This window comes from Schistocerca nitens, chromosome 8 (assembly GCF_023898315.1).
Source record: "Schistocerca nitens isolate TAMUIC-IGC-003100 chromosome 8, iqSchNite1.1, whole genome shotgun sequence".
NCBI classification, from domain to species: domain Eukaryota; kingdom Metazoa; phylum Arthropoda; class Insecta; order Orthoptera; family Acrididae; genus Schistocerca; species Schistocerca nitens.
The window spans coordinates 308,409,342-308,424,817 of NC_064621.1; positions in this window are offsets into that span (position 1 = coordinate 308,409,342).

The following is a 15,476-nucleotide window of genomic DNA, read 5'->3' on the forward strand; positions in this document are numbered from 1 at the left end:
AGTGTCACGTGACCGTCTGGTGCCCAGTCTTCTTCCGACCACACATTGCCAATAATCGTGAACAACGGCTGTATTCCAGTTTCTCGTATCCCTTTTAAAAGACCTCGTTTAAACTCATTGGCATGTTAATAATGCCGGCTGGTGTGGCAGAGAGGTTCTAGGTGATTCAATCCGGAACCGCGCAACCGCTACGGTTGCGGGCTCGAATTCTGCTTCGGGCATGGATGTGTGTGTTGTCCGTAGGTTAGTTAAGTTTAGTAGTTCTAAGTTCTAGGGGACTGATGACCTCACAAGTTAAGTCTCATAGTGTTCAGAGCCATTTGATTTTTGTTAATAATGGCATCTTTGCACCTTAAAGGCATTCTTGACTTACATCAATTCACCAAGTCCAGTGTCAAAACTAACCAACCCACACCATAGTTACAGCGAATATTTGAAGCAATCCAGATTTGCATCCTCACAGTAGTGCTGCTTATGCGACTGGTGCGAAATTCGACAGATATCGTCTCTGAGTCGCAGAAAAACACCTACCAACTTTTGTTTATGTCGCACAACCCTTTCTTGGTTTTCCGACTTTGTTTTCGTTAACGTATCAAAGAGGATGGTGTTATACCTGAATTGCCGCACTATCATTACTTTTGTTTTCCAATTGTTCACCTTCTATTTCCAAAGTTCGAGAGTCTCTGATAGAACTTGGAACGTTCTGTTCATTTCTTTATTAGAGTCTGCAGCTATGACAATGTTGTCAGCGAACTAGATACAATGTATTTTTTTCAGTACTGCCTTTTTTTCCCATGCGTTCTCCTACATAATCTAGATAGCTTCTTCAAGGAACACAAATAAAAATGCGGTGACACTGTGCATTCTCGTCTAGCCACTTTTCTAAACTTGTCCTCTACCTCTTCCTTATTTATGTCGATTTTGTGCTTTGATTCTGATACAATTCATTCTTCTATCCTTGCAACCAAATCTTATTCTTTCCTCCATAGTTCTAAAGAGTAGCTCCTGCTTCACAACGATAAAACTTTTTCTAAATCCATAAAGGTAAAGTGTGCTCTATTCATATCCATCCTTCTCTCTAGTAGCATGTGCGAGCCAAAGTTGCTTCCCTTGTATCTCTGCCTTGTCTCAGTCCGAACTGGTCTCCATCAATACACTAATCTACTTTTCCTTTAATCCTACACTTAACTAAGCCAATGAGTATTTTGTAGGCCTTTGGTAACATTGATAGTGTTCTGTAATTGGCAGAAACAACTGCATTTCCTATTTTATGCATGTGTTAAGATTCTGCGTTGTACGAAGTCCTTCAGTAAGTTTTCTCTTTAGTATGAGTCATTTATTTTTATGAATAGTTGGTCTTTCTTGTTGTTACCAAAATTTTTCAGCAATTCTACAGGCATTTAATCAACACGATTTGTTTCTCGTTCTTTGAGTCTACGATAAGCATTTTCAGATTCATATCTCATGATTGCAGAACTTAACATTTCGCTTTGACACTCTTGATATCTTTAGCTAGATTATTTTCATACTTGAAGTCCTTGTTATTGTACAGTTCTTTTATGTATTCTTTCCAACGAGCGTATATCTAATAATTATTGTCTATTAGTACTATTCCTTCTTTGATTGTAACTACTACTGATGTCGTTGTAAGTTTGTACTGAAGGGCTCTTATTATCTTATTTTGTTGCCTTTTCCTGATCCTCGTCTCTCTCTCTTCAGCAGTTCTGTTCCAGTATTTTTCATTTTAAGCTTTTTGTTGTAATTTGATTTTTAATTCTTCTGTAGGTATTTCTTAATGAATTACGACTATTTAATTTAATATAGTAACCGTCCCTTCCTCCTCCCAAATGTTTCCGGTGCATACACGGTGTTGGCCTTATTTGTACTGACGCTGCACTCGTTGTGGGGTTCGCAGCTGGATCTTGATGCTTCCGAAAAGATGGCAGAGTTCCGGTGTCTTCTCTCCTGGTAGTTTTTCCCAGCACTGTGATGGGTGAGGTGTCAGTTCCTGATGAGGCATTGTGGTCTCAAACCGTTATTCTACGTCGTAACGAATCTCTTATATTACAACAATTCGTCACAACGTAGAACAGCAGACGTTATTATACTACAGAGAGTACGTCACTAGAGAATGCGGATCAATTGTTGAAATAAATTATGTACGACTTGCTCTTGCTTCGAGTCTTGTCTTTTACTGTTTGTTGGTTCAAATGGATTATCAGTGGAGGATGATCAGTATTTATTTTAATAACATACGTGACATATAGAACTGTATTCCGATTTATTCATTTCCACTGTTATTATGATCCTGTTCTAGTAACTGAAAATCGCTTATTTAATTTCACCTGATTAAGCCTGTTGGAAGTGGTCTGTTGGGTGACACGACTATTGCACGCAGTCCACTTGCTGTGGAATGCGCTATTATATTTTCGAAATTCGAACCTTCAGCCTAATGTTCTTCACGAAGTACGATTATCATTGATATTATGACGAAAATCATTTTTTGCATTGCAGTTTAATATTATCAAGGTGCTGCGCTGCGTCACCAACCTTTTCCACTCTCCAACGGCGACTTCTGAGACTATTTCAAGATTTTGAACTGTCAGGTTTCTTAATGTAGATCGACGCAATAGGATTTTCAGCTTTATCATCAGTACAATAGTCTACATCTCCATATTATTATTATAGCCCTGGCGTCGTTAGTGTGATGTGCCCTACCGCTCGAATCAGTAGCCTTTAACATTACATACGGCAATCACGCCAGCTACGTCTTGACTGCAGCATAACGTGGCAACTTGAATGTGTCCAAAGAAACGAAAGTGGTCGTAACATAATAAATGTATAAAAGTACGGCTGAGGTGGTTTTCAATAAAGAAAAATGTGGTGTCACCGCCAGACACCACACTTGCTAGGTGGTAGCCTTTAAATCGGCTCGGACCCGCGTGTCGCCAATGTCAGTGATTGCAGACCGAGCGCCGCCACACGGCAGGTCTAGAGACACTTCCTAGCACTCGCCCCAGTTGTACAGCCGACTTTGCTAGCGATGTTTCACTGACGAATTACGCTCTCATTTGCCGAGACGATAGTTAGCATAGCCTTCACCTACGTCATTTGCTACGACGTAGCAAGGCGCCATTATCATTTGCTATTAATCTTGTGATGCATGTACCGTCAGACCGATGTTCACCAATTATGGATTAAAGTTAAGTATTCCAGCAAGCTACGTACTTTTTTTACTAGACTCAACTCCTTTAACTGTTCCAGAACTCACGCCAGCCTGCGTGAGCTTAAACGCGTGCCTTTCGGCTTCCTCTCCTAGTGGCTTGGCTGTCTTGCCAAATCACAACAAAAAAAAATATCACATCATACATTTCCTCTACATATTTATTTATTTCTGTGCGCTATATTGCACTGTACATCGGATATTCAAACTTAGACGGACTGTTACGTGACGTTGTTGAAATTTCACGAAGGGTGTTAGTTATTTTGCTGACGATGTTTCTCTTGGCTGTAATAAGAAAGCTGTAACAAAAATCTCACAACGATCAACGACCTGTAATCTACACTCAAGATAGTGCGGTGATGTTGCAAGAATTCTTTTCACGCACGCTGAGAAATAATTGACTTTTCTAATAAGCAACTGGTTCACACTGCTCACAGACTCACGCCAAGACAAGACAGCACTGCTGCTCGCAAGGAGTGCACCCCACGTCCCCACAGCTAATGGCTCAAAAAATGGCTCTGAGCACTATGGGACTTAACATCTGAGGTCATCAGTCCCCTAGAACTTAGAACTACTTAAACATAACTAACCTAAGGACATCACACACATCCATGCCCGAGGCAGGATTCGAACCTTCGACCGTAGCGGTCGCGCGTTTCCAGACTGGAGCGCCTAGAACCGCTCGGCCACATCGGCCGGCCACAGCTAATGGCCAGCGCGGATTACTTCTTGGGGTTTCGTTCTTGAAAACTTGACAAAAGCACAAGGTGAATCGGGCTTTCCATATGTTTTCATATTTTACAAATGTTTGATCATATTAATAACTGAATTTTAATGATTTCAATGAAGACAGACTTTCTACCCTTCTGTATTTCTTATTTAACGTCTTTCTCAGTTAATAAATACACTCCTGGAAATTGAAATAAGAACACCGTGAATTCATTGTCCCAGGAAGGGGAAACTTTATTGACACATTCCTGGGGTCAGATACATCACATGATCACACTGACAGAACCACAGGCACATAGACACAGGCAACAGAGCATGCACAATGTCGGCACTAGTACAGTGTATATCCACCTTTCGCAGCAATGTAGGCTGCTATTCTCCCATGGAGACGATCGTAGAGATGCTGGATGTAGTCCTGTGGAACGGCTTGCCATGCCATTTCCACCTGGCGCCTCAGTTGGACCAGCGTTCGTGCTGGACTTGCAGACCGCGTGAGACGACGCTTCATCAAGTCCCAAACATGCTCAATGGGGGACTGATCCGGAGATCTTGCTGGCCAGGGTAGTTGACTTACACCTTCTAGAGCACGTTGGGTGGCACGGGATACATGCGGACGTGCATTGTCCTGTTGGAACAGCAAGTTCCCTTGCCGGTCTAGGAATGGTAGAACGATGGGTTCGATGACGGTTTGGATGTACCGTGCACTATTCAATGTCCCCTCGACGATCACCAGTGGTGTACGGCCAGTGTAGGAGATCGCTCCCCACACCATGATGCCGGGTGTTGGCCCTGTGTGCCTCGGTCGTATGCAGTCCTGATTGTGGCGCTCACCTGCACGGCGCCAAACACGCATACGACCATCATTGGCACCAAGGCAGAAGCGACTCTCATCGCTGAAGACGACACGTCTCCATTCGCCCCTCCATTCACGCCTGTCGCGACACCACTGGAGGCGGGCTGCACGATGTTGGGGCGTGAGCGGAAGACGGCCTAACGGTGTGCGGGACCGTAGCCCAGCTTCATGGAGACGGTTGCGAATGGTCCTCGCCGATACCCCAGGAGCAACAGTGTCCCTAATTTGCTGGGAAGTGGCGGTGCGGTCCCCTACGGCACTGCGTAGGATCCTACGGTCTTGGCGTGCATCCGTGCGTCGCTGCGGTCCGGTCCCAGGTCGACGGGCACGTGCACCTTCCGCCGACCACTGGCGACAACATCGATGTACTGTGGAGACCTCACGTCCCACGTGTTGAGCAATTCGGCGGTACGTCCACCCGGCCTCCCGCATGCCCACTATACGCCCTCGCTCAAAGTCCGTCAACTGCACATACGGTTCACGTCCACGCTGTCGCGGCATGCTACCAGTGTTAAAGACTGCGATGGAGCTCCGTATGCCACGGCAAACTGGCTGACACTGACGGCGGCGGTGCACAAATGCTGCGCAGCTAACGCCATTCGACGGCCAACACCGCGGTTCCTGGTGTGTCCGCTGTGCCGTGCGTGTGATCATTGCTTGTACAGCCCTCTCTCAGTGTCCGGAGCAAGTATGGTGGGTCTGACACACCGGTGTCAATGTGTTCTTTTTTCCATTTCCAGGAGTGTAGTATTGTAGCTAAAGGTTTTGGCACGCAGTCTGTATCCCAGTAAGTAATATAGGTATACGTAATATGCTCCCCTGTTTCCACGTCAGCTGAAGGCAGGACCGAAATGTGGCAGCTTTCGTTGGTGCAAACACCGATCAATGTTTCTCTGTGGTGTCTGCTGTCAAATGTAATAAGTAATATGCTTTGGTTGATAAGATAGTAATCGTGACTCCAATAGCGAAAAGTGAGGTACATGTTTGCCCTCCATATCAAAGCTGGAAAAAATACCTCGAAGTAACCACTATACACTTAATTTTCTTGAGAGTTTCGTTCTGTGCATCTGTTATAAGTGACAAACGACCAGTGATTTCACGACTCGTGCTACTGGTAATGCAGGAAACTGGATTAGTAAAGATAATCATCGTAGCAGTTTGTGTCTAAAACGCAGACTTTCGATGATAAATAGAAGATAAAAATAACAAATCAAACTATTAATTGATTGATACCTCAAATGAGGGGTAAATATTATGAGCTCTTTCCGTGTAATACCGTCTATATTTCTGAATGACTGTTTGTTTATTACACTGGTTCATGACATGGTTGGACTACTATCACCATCAGACCGAAACTTACAAGTTTTGAAACAAAGTAGAGTCTCATAGTTCAGTAAAATGAACAACAAATGAAAGGCGTCGCAGAAAACAAGCAACATCATGGAACCGATATTATATGGATCGTCAGCCTGACATTTACCTATTTAACTACCTTTTAAGATAAATGTAACACCAGTTCTTAATTGACTGTTATTGATAGGTAAATGCCTATTTCACACTTTTGTACATATCTGATATCAAATGAATTTATTATGGGTACGTTTCTCCTACGTCAGCAGCTGAAGGCGCACAGCATCCTGTAGCATAATTACCAACACGAGACAAATAATGGTTTCCTATTCATCATTCCGCCGGCAAAACTCACAGGAATTGGAAGACCACTGACACTGGAAGATATTGCGAAAAACAATTAGAGTAGCTAGCAGTTGTCGTAGCCGTTGAAGGCTTTTGTTTCCAAGGATAGGGGGTGAAAGACGGCGACGCTAAAAAGCTTCCGTTGACAAGAAGCGGAAAACCTTCTCAAACATTAGCATTGTCTTTTAAAGGCTGGTAAGTTTTAATTGGCTACAGCCGCTTCGTATTAAATCGGAGACGGTCCTCTCATTAGTTTTAACGGCATAATACGCCTTTCAGAGTTGGTATGCTTTTCGCTAAACAAAAGAACAATATTTACGAGACACAAAACAATATTGTTCTACGAATAACGGTAGAAAGGTTTCGGAATATTAACAATTCCTCTACCATTGGGACAGTAGGCAGTGAAAACGGAAGAAGGCAGCGAATCTGTCGCGGTTCCTCTTCCATCGAAACGACAGGATGATTATTCAGCTTTAACGGATTTTGCAGACGAAAGTGGCGAAGAAAATTAGACAGCTATTAAGCACGTGCATCGGAAAATTGTTTCTTATTTGTCTGCTACTTCTGCTACTTTTATTTCTTCTGCATCCATTACGAATCGGCCAGGTATGTCCTTACCTTTATCCGCCTTATTGCAAGAAGGGCATGTTATTATTTCTTTTGTTACTTTTTCAGTGAGTCGACTTTTACCTGCCTCTTTTCTCCTTCAGATCCAGTTCACACGAGTTGCCGTAAGTACTGGGGGAATGTATAATTTGTTGATATTGTCATAATTACAGATCCTCAGTTTTTATGCTGCACCATAGTGACCAATATTGAGTCTGCTTTTATTTTACTTGTACACTCATCAAAAAAAGTTTTGCATCGCCTCGGTTCCGAGAGTTTCTGGACCTGTACAGAAAATTAGAATAGAGATCAACATAAACATCATTTCCGCCCTTTTCATTGCTCAGGAAAACCAAATATTGCATACTGTACCACCACAAAACGAGACCTTCAGAGGTGGCGGTCCAGATTGCTGTTCACACCAGTACCTGTAATACCTAGTAGCACGTCCTCTTGCGTTGATGCATGCTTGTATTCGTCGTGGCAAACTATACACAAGTTCATCAAGGCACTGTTGGTCCAGATTGTCTCACTTCTCCAAGGCGGTTCGGCGTAGATCCCTCAGAGTGGTTGATGGGTCACGTCGTCCATAAACAGCCCTTTTCAATCCATCCCAATAATGTCCGATAGGGTTCATGTCTGGAGAACTTGCTGCCACCTCTGTTCGCGCAATGTCGTTATCCTGAAGGAAGTTGTTTAAAAGATGTGCACGATAAGGGCGCGAATTGTCGTCCATGAGGACGAATGCATCGCCAATATGTCGACTATATGGTTGCAATATCGGTCGGACAATGGCATTCACGTACCGTACAGCCGTTGTGGCGCCTACCATGACCACCAGCGGCGTACGTCAGCCCCACATAATGCCACCCCAAAACGGCAAGGAACTTCTACCGTGCTGCACTCGCTGGACACTGTGTCTAAGGCGTTCACCCTGACAAGGTTGCCTCCATACACGTCTCCGGCGACTGTCTGGTTGAAGTCGTGTGCGATAGTCATCGGTGAAGAGAACGTGATGATGCCAATCCTGAGCGGTCCATCCGGCATTTTGTTTGGCCCATCTGCACCGCACCGCAAGGAGTCGTGGTTGCACACATGGACCTCACCATGGACGTCAGGAGTGAAGCTGCTCATCATACAGCCTATTGCGCACTGTTTGAGTCGTAACAAGACGTCCTATGGCAGCACGAAAAGCATTATTCAACACGGTAGCGTTGCTGTCAGGGTTCCTCCGTGCCATAATCCGTGGGTAGTGGCCATCCACTGCAGTAATAGCTCTTGGGCGGCCTGAGCGAGGCATGTCATCTCCTCCATGTCCGAAAACCATCACTTTGGTTCACTCCGAGACACCTGTGGACTCTTCCCTTGTTAAGAGCCCTTCCTGGCACAAAGTAACAACGCGGACGCGATCGAACCGCGGTACTTACCATCTAGGCTTGATTGAACTACAGAAAACATGAGCCGTGAACGTCCTTCCTGGTGGAATGACGGGAAATTATGGGCTGTCGGACGCCCTCTGTCTGATAGGCGCTGCTCATGCATAGTTGTTTACATCTTTGGGCGGGTTCAGTGACATCTCTGAACAGCCAACGGGACTGTGTCTGTGATACAATATCCACAGTCGATATCTGCCTTCAGGAGTTCTGGGAATCGGGGAGATTGCAAAATTTTTTTATGTGTGTTTATTAAAGCTCATACTTCACAAAATCGAGAAGCTGATGTAGCTCTGCCTTTTTTCTGAAGGCGCTGTAGTTATATGTTTGTTGGTATGGCCAAATTCCGAGCAGCTCTTGAAGACTTCATAACGAAAACGACCCTTGTAAAAAATTTACATTTTTCATGAGAATGAAAAACCATTCTAAATAGTTGTATAATGTCTTGTCGCAAATTATATTTTTATGTGACTTTTTGCGAATGTCCAAACCATTTTCATGGCACTATAGCAACTTACCTTTTATTGAAACTGGTAAGATTTTATTTTCAAATTACAGTTCTCACTGACTCAGGCTCTTCTGCCAGAAAACATAGCTGGGAGTATGAGAGATGACTCGATAGGTTTATTAATTATTCTTTATAGGCTTCATAATATACTAGCGTTTTACAGAAGAAAATATTAAGTTATCTTAAGGATACACAGAACTTATAAAAGTTCACTGGTCCTTCCCACTAGTGTCATCACAATCAATCATATACGACTAACGCTCATCTTCTTCCTCTCTCTCTCTCTCTCTCTCTCTCTTTTTTTTTTTTTTTTTTTTTGCACAGTTGGTTGGAAACAGTGGCCGGCAGCTTCTGTCTTGTTGAATATCATTGACTGATCCACTTTGCAGATGCGGAAAGGTTTTGGATGCTTTCGAGAAGCGGTAGTGACAGTGTCCCAATCATCAAATACTTCAGTGATCTGGTTCAGCTTCTGACGTGAAACTGAGGAGAAAAAGAATGACCCGTCATGGGAAAGCTGTAAATTATTCTGTTGAACAAGCCAAGTTAAAGGAAGATTTTGCATGTAATCGAAAGATACAACTACCACTAATCCATTGCGAGCATTCTGCTTGAAGAGTCTTGGTAGTTCATTGGCTTTTCATACGTCAACGTCTGTTTGAACAGTCAGTCCGGATTTGTCACTGGCACTAGCAGCAGATACCTGCCTGTTTAAAGTGCCCCAGGTAGAACAAGAGCCAGACGGAGAATATCCAAAAGATTGAAGGTATTGAACCATTACCAGTAAAGTTTGTAGGGCATATTAATTGCATACTCGCCTAGAAAAAGTTTCGTGCACTGTCGTTACAGAATTTCAGGCGGATACCTTATTCGAAAAATATTTACGGAATGAGTAATGAGAAATGCTTGGTTTAAATGAAGATATTATAATGTCCAAGAAGCTCTCTGAGTGGCCGAAGAACTGCACGTGGTTTGTTATTGTGCTTGTCTCTCGTAACCTCTGGAGATACGAGCTGCTATGGACAGTGCGTAATTGTCCTCGAGAGTGCGTGAAAAGTAATGAACAGCTCTCTACAAACCGATAACTCTGTTTTAGCAGCATCAGTAGTCACTCGTACTTTATAATAAAAAAAAATGTGTGCAAAATGGGTACAGGACTGTGAACCGATGCCATCACCATTTCTTGCTCCCTCTTCACGCAATGTTTTGTGCGACCTTCTCTGTTTAACATTATCAACAGTGACATGAATAGACAAATAGGAGTCTTGCGTATTTTTTGACTCCATTCTATAGAACTCTGGGACCTGATGTTGACTTTGTTGAATTTCTGTCGTTTGAAAGCCCCGCAGTCTTTTGCATCTGCAACAAGAGTGAGCCGATGTCAGGTGGCTTACATTCCCACCCATTAAGGAAATCAAATGGAAAAATTTTCTGGTGAAAATAACGACTGTAAACAGTGCCTACCTGCGGTCATATCCAACACGGTTGGCGGGAACACTTTTACCGATGTAGTTGGTATGTTCATCACCCATCAGCTTCTTCCTCTTAATTAGGTTTTCCTTTCTTTGTCAACGCGTCTGCGTTCTAGGTTGATGAACACCGTCTTCGAAATTCACTACAGAACCACAGATACTCAACCGTTACTTGCCAAAGAGTAGACTGAAGTAATCCAACAAGTGCTACGAAAGTTGCATTTTCGCATGCTTCCACACGAAAATAATCCCAAGAAATTATTTTAACAAAGGTTGTTTTTATAAAACCATTACACTTTTGAGCTGCAGTATCCCAGTACAAGGGAGGTTCCTGCAATATCTAACTAGAACTGTAAGTTGGCTGTTTAGGTTTTTTTTATTGGTAACGCCACATAGCGCTCTGTATGAAAATCACTGGCTGTGTTGTGTGCAGTCTGTGGTTTGTTTGCATTGTTGTTTGTTATTGTAGTGTTGGGCAGCTGGATGTGAACAGCGCATAGCATTGCGCAGTTGGAGGTGAGCCGCCAGCAGTGGTGGATGTGGGGAGAGAGTTGGTGGAGTTTTGAGAGCGGATGATCTGGACGTGTGTCCATCAGAGACAGTAAATTTGTAAGACTGGATGCCATGAACTGCTATATGTATTATGACTTCTGCACACTATTAAGGTAAATACATAGTTTTTTCTCTATCAAAATCTCTCATTTGCTAACTATGCCTATCAGCAGTTAGTGCCTTTAGTAGTTAGAATCCTTTATTTAGCTGGCAGTATTGGCACTCGCTGTATTGCAGTAGTTCAAGTAACGAAGATTTTTGTGAGGTAACTGATTCATGAAAGGTATAGGTTATTGTTAGTCGGGGCCATTCTTTTGTAGAGATTATAGAAAGTCGGATTGCTTTGCACTAAAAATATTATGTGTCAGTTTCGTGATGATCAGAATAAGTAAAGAGAGAAATGTCTGAGTACATCAGTTTTTCTCAGCTGTTTGAAAATCAAATAACATAAGGGGTTTACCAGCACAGTAATTCACTGATTTTTCTAAGGGGACGTTTCATATGGCGACCCTGCCAGGATACCTCATGGAATCTTCTGATTTTTTCTTGTAGTTTCTGTAATTAGTGTAGCTATTGTTTATTGCTAGTGCATAATTATAGAGAGAATTTCCTTTTTAGTTGTATTTTTTCATTGTTGTACAGTAAAACAGTTGTGGCATGCATGTACATGCATGTACACCAAGTATTTCGCAGCTGCGCTTGCAATTAATGAGATTTTATTTTCAGTGCTATGTTAATGTGTTTTCTTATTTTTGCTCCTCAAATTGTGCTTTTCTTGTTACCATGTGAAATATGTGATAATTATGGTGTGTGAAAAACGTAACACCAGGCTTCAAAGTAAATTGAGAAATGATAGTGACGACGAGCGTAGCTTATCAGCGCCACTGTGTAATGAATTAACTAATGTTCAACATTGTAATTTGGTAATTGTGCTTAGGGAAATGGAGCAGGCAGCAAATAATGATGTAGACAGTGAAACAATTAGTGAACAGGGAAGCATTATCGATCGATTGGTCGGCAACAGCTCGCCTCAGGAATCCGAAATGACAGGACACAATCTTGCAAATACTGTGGATTCAGGTTTTGCGGTCTAACTGTTTTCTCAAATAAGTCAAGACACATTTTCTGCTTTTCGAAAGGCGAATATTTCCGGTTCAAATACACTGCCGAATAGCACTGCGGAAGATGATTCAGACACCAGTGCACTGTTATTACAATTAATACAACAAATGGGACAAAAGCTGCAAAAGTTAGACACAATGGAACAAAATCTTCAAAAGTTAGTCACAATGGAACAAAATCAGAGACAAACACAGCTAAAGCTTCAAAAGTTAGACACAATGGAGCAAAATCTTCAAAAGTTAGACACAATGGAACAAAATCTTCAAAAGTTAGACAGAATGGTACAAAATCTTCAAATATTAGACACCACGCTTGAACAAACACGTGAAGATTTAACTACTGAGTTACATAACATCGAATCGAAATGTCAAAAATTCTGTAATGATGTAAAACACAAATTTGTGAGCATTTTAAACCTTTATTTTCGCGGCATGAAAATGCATTACAGAATCACGAAGCAGCCATAAAAGAACTGCAAACTATTGTTCATGAAAATCAAGAGACCTTGCAGGCAAAAATTGACTCAGTTGCATCTACCGATTCTGTTACGCTTCTTGCAAAAACTCAGGAAAACTTAAAGGACACAGTAGATACTCTGAAAATTGGTTCAGAAAGACACATGGAGGAAATTGGTTCATTGTCAGAGAGAGTAGTCGAACTTTCGGATCAGCTAAATAATTTATCTACAAAGGTAGATGATAATCTGAATGACACAAGACTGGTAGTCTTTAATGTTACAAAAGAGTATGAACGAATTAGGAAATTCAAACAAAATCAGAACCAAATTAATACGCAACACCAAAGGGAAATCCGGGAAGTACAAGATCAGTTGACACAGGTAGTACAAGAATTACATATTTCAAAGGTCACTCGCACTCCAATATGGGAAGAAGGACATAGAAATATGGAACAGCCACAAAATAATAACACAGGGCACTTCGGAAATTATTAAAGAAATTGGCAACGTACACAGAATTTTGAGATGGAACCGCCGAAACGACGTAACAATGACGGACATGCGACATGAAGACATGATGATTTTGACTATAAGCTGTTTATTACTACACGTAAATTCAAAACATTTAAGAATTCCGACAACGACATTCATTCACAAGCATAGTATCATAATGATGAAACATTTCGAACAATCTGAATTTTCCAGTCTTGTGAAATATTTTGAAAACATGTTGCACAAGAATCAGTACCTGTCAAACCTATACATCCCCTCAGAACTTATCCGCATTTGCTTAATCAAATTGCCTGAACATTTACGACGTATTATATTGGCAGGGCGCTCCAAAGATGATATTGAAGCTTTTCAGGGACTCTTACAAGAATTGGAAATCGACACAGACAATCGTGGAAGTCGAAAACAGGAACACAAAAATTACTGGTCACATCCGACGACAGAAACAATAACTGGACACGACAAGGCTATTCTTACAACGCAAATCGTGACCAAAACAGACACCACCAGTATGACAACCACTGTCAGAGTAATAATAATCACAGAGAAAGATCGCATTTCCATAGTAATGACTATAACAGAGACAAACAGAGAAACAGACAATATGGGAACCAACGTAAGTATTATCAAGAAAGTCATAACAATTTAGGACGCAACGGTCTACCACGCAGTTACAATTCCGGGAGAAATTCTCCACCACGTGACTGACAAGGAAAAAATTACAGCAACTACCGACATAAGAACACACCTGAATTTCATCAGAATTGGAGGGATTCAAACAGGGCAGGGCCCTCTCGACAAGGTGAATTTGTAGCAGTTAGGTCTCCTAATCCTAATAACGACGCGCGCCAACAAAGAGACAGACAATGACTCGCACCACAGGCAGCCATGTGAGCCGGCTGGCTCAGAGAAAAATAACATTGACGCTAACCTTGAGAAAAATTTTAGCATTCCTTACCGACATACACAACATGATAATTCCTTTGAAGTTGAAACTCTGCGCACTAGAAAGGGTAAAAGATTGCACCACATTTCACTTGTAAAACCGTTTATTGAAAGATAATCTGCTTTTTAACTTAATCTTTGCCATAATATTTTTCACTTCACACTACTACTATGCTTTGTCACACCTACAAACTGTTAACTTGCAACAATGTTCTGAAGTTAACTATCCAGTCTAGAACCTAGGGAACATATTTAGACAGTAATTACGAATACATTGTTATAGTGAACAGACGACACAGTGTTATTGTGTGTGTACATTCTTGCTTGTTAATTGCACGATCACGTAACGAATATAAGGCTCACATACTTAGAACATATACTGCAAATGAGATTTTAATGCAACATTTTGGTTTAGTTGAAAAAATATTATTTATTTGAATTACTTTCTGTGAGATTAAACATGACTTAGTATTTGGTTTCTGTGACAGTTACACGATTATATCACGACGCTACTAATGTGTGACACAATTTATATTGTTGCTTTTGTGCTGTATCTGCTTTATATCTGCACAGTTTTTCTGAATTCTTCTGGAAAGTAAAACATGTTTTAGTAATAACTTTTGTGGTATAGCTATAATGAGACAGCCTTTTTAGTAGCACAACAATACGTTACAGTGTAGTACTTTCTTCATCACGGTACTGTACGTAATAACTACGATATCTATACGCATAGCATTTCGCTTTTGTTTATTACGAGTTAAGTACATTGACTTCCACAGAACTTTGCTTACGGAAGACGATAATTACGACTCTTGGTACATTTTTTACCCTTAAGTAATGACAGAGATTATGTTTCAACAAGACGCACAATTTAGCGTGGCAGTGCACGTATTTGAGTGATTTATTTTGTACTTAAAACATTTATTTTTAAAGATTTTCGAATTACAAAGAAAGTTTTCCGTGATACATTTCATTCCATTGCTGTAATCTGTAACACCTGAGGGTATAATTACATTAATCCTCAGGGGGTACACGCCTACTTTGTGTGCTAAGCACGTAGCGAGCACTAGGACCCCTAGCTAATATGGTATTTGCTTATACAGCTTTACACATCGGTATCATATTTCTCTAACACGGAATTACGCAGCTATCTGATTATTTAACAGAGAAACAAACATTTTTTTACTACATGAGTGACAGATGTTTACGCAATTACAGAGTTGGATAACTTCACACTTATGTAATTGTATTTTGTCTGTACTTTATGAACTGTTCATATTTTATTCGGAACCATTGTGATACTATGAGAGCTTTGAATGATGTATTTGGGTATGGGATCATCATTTTTAAAGTACGTTTGAGGTAGAT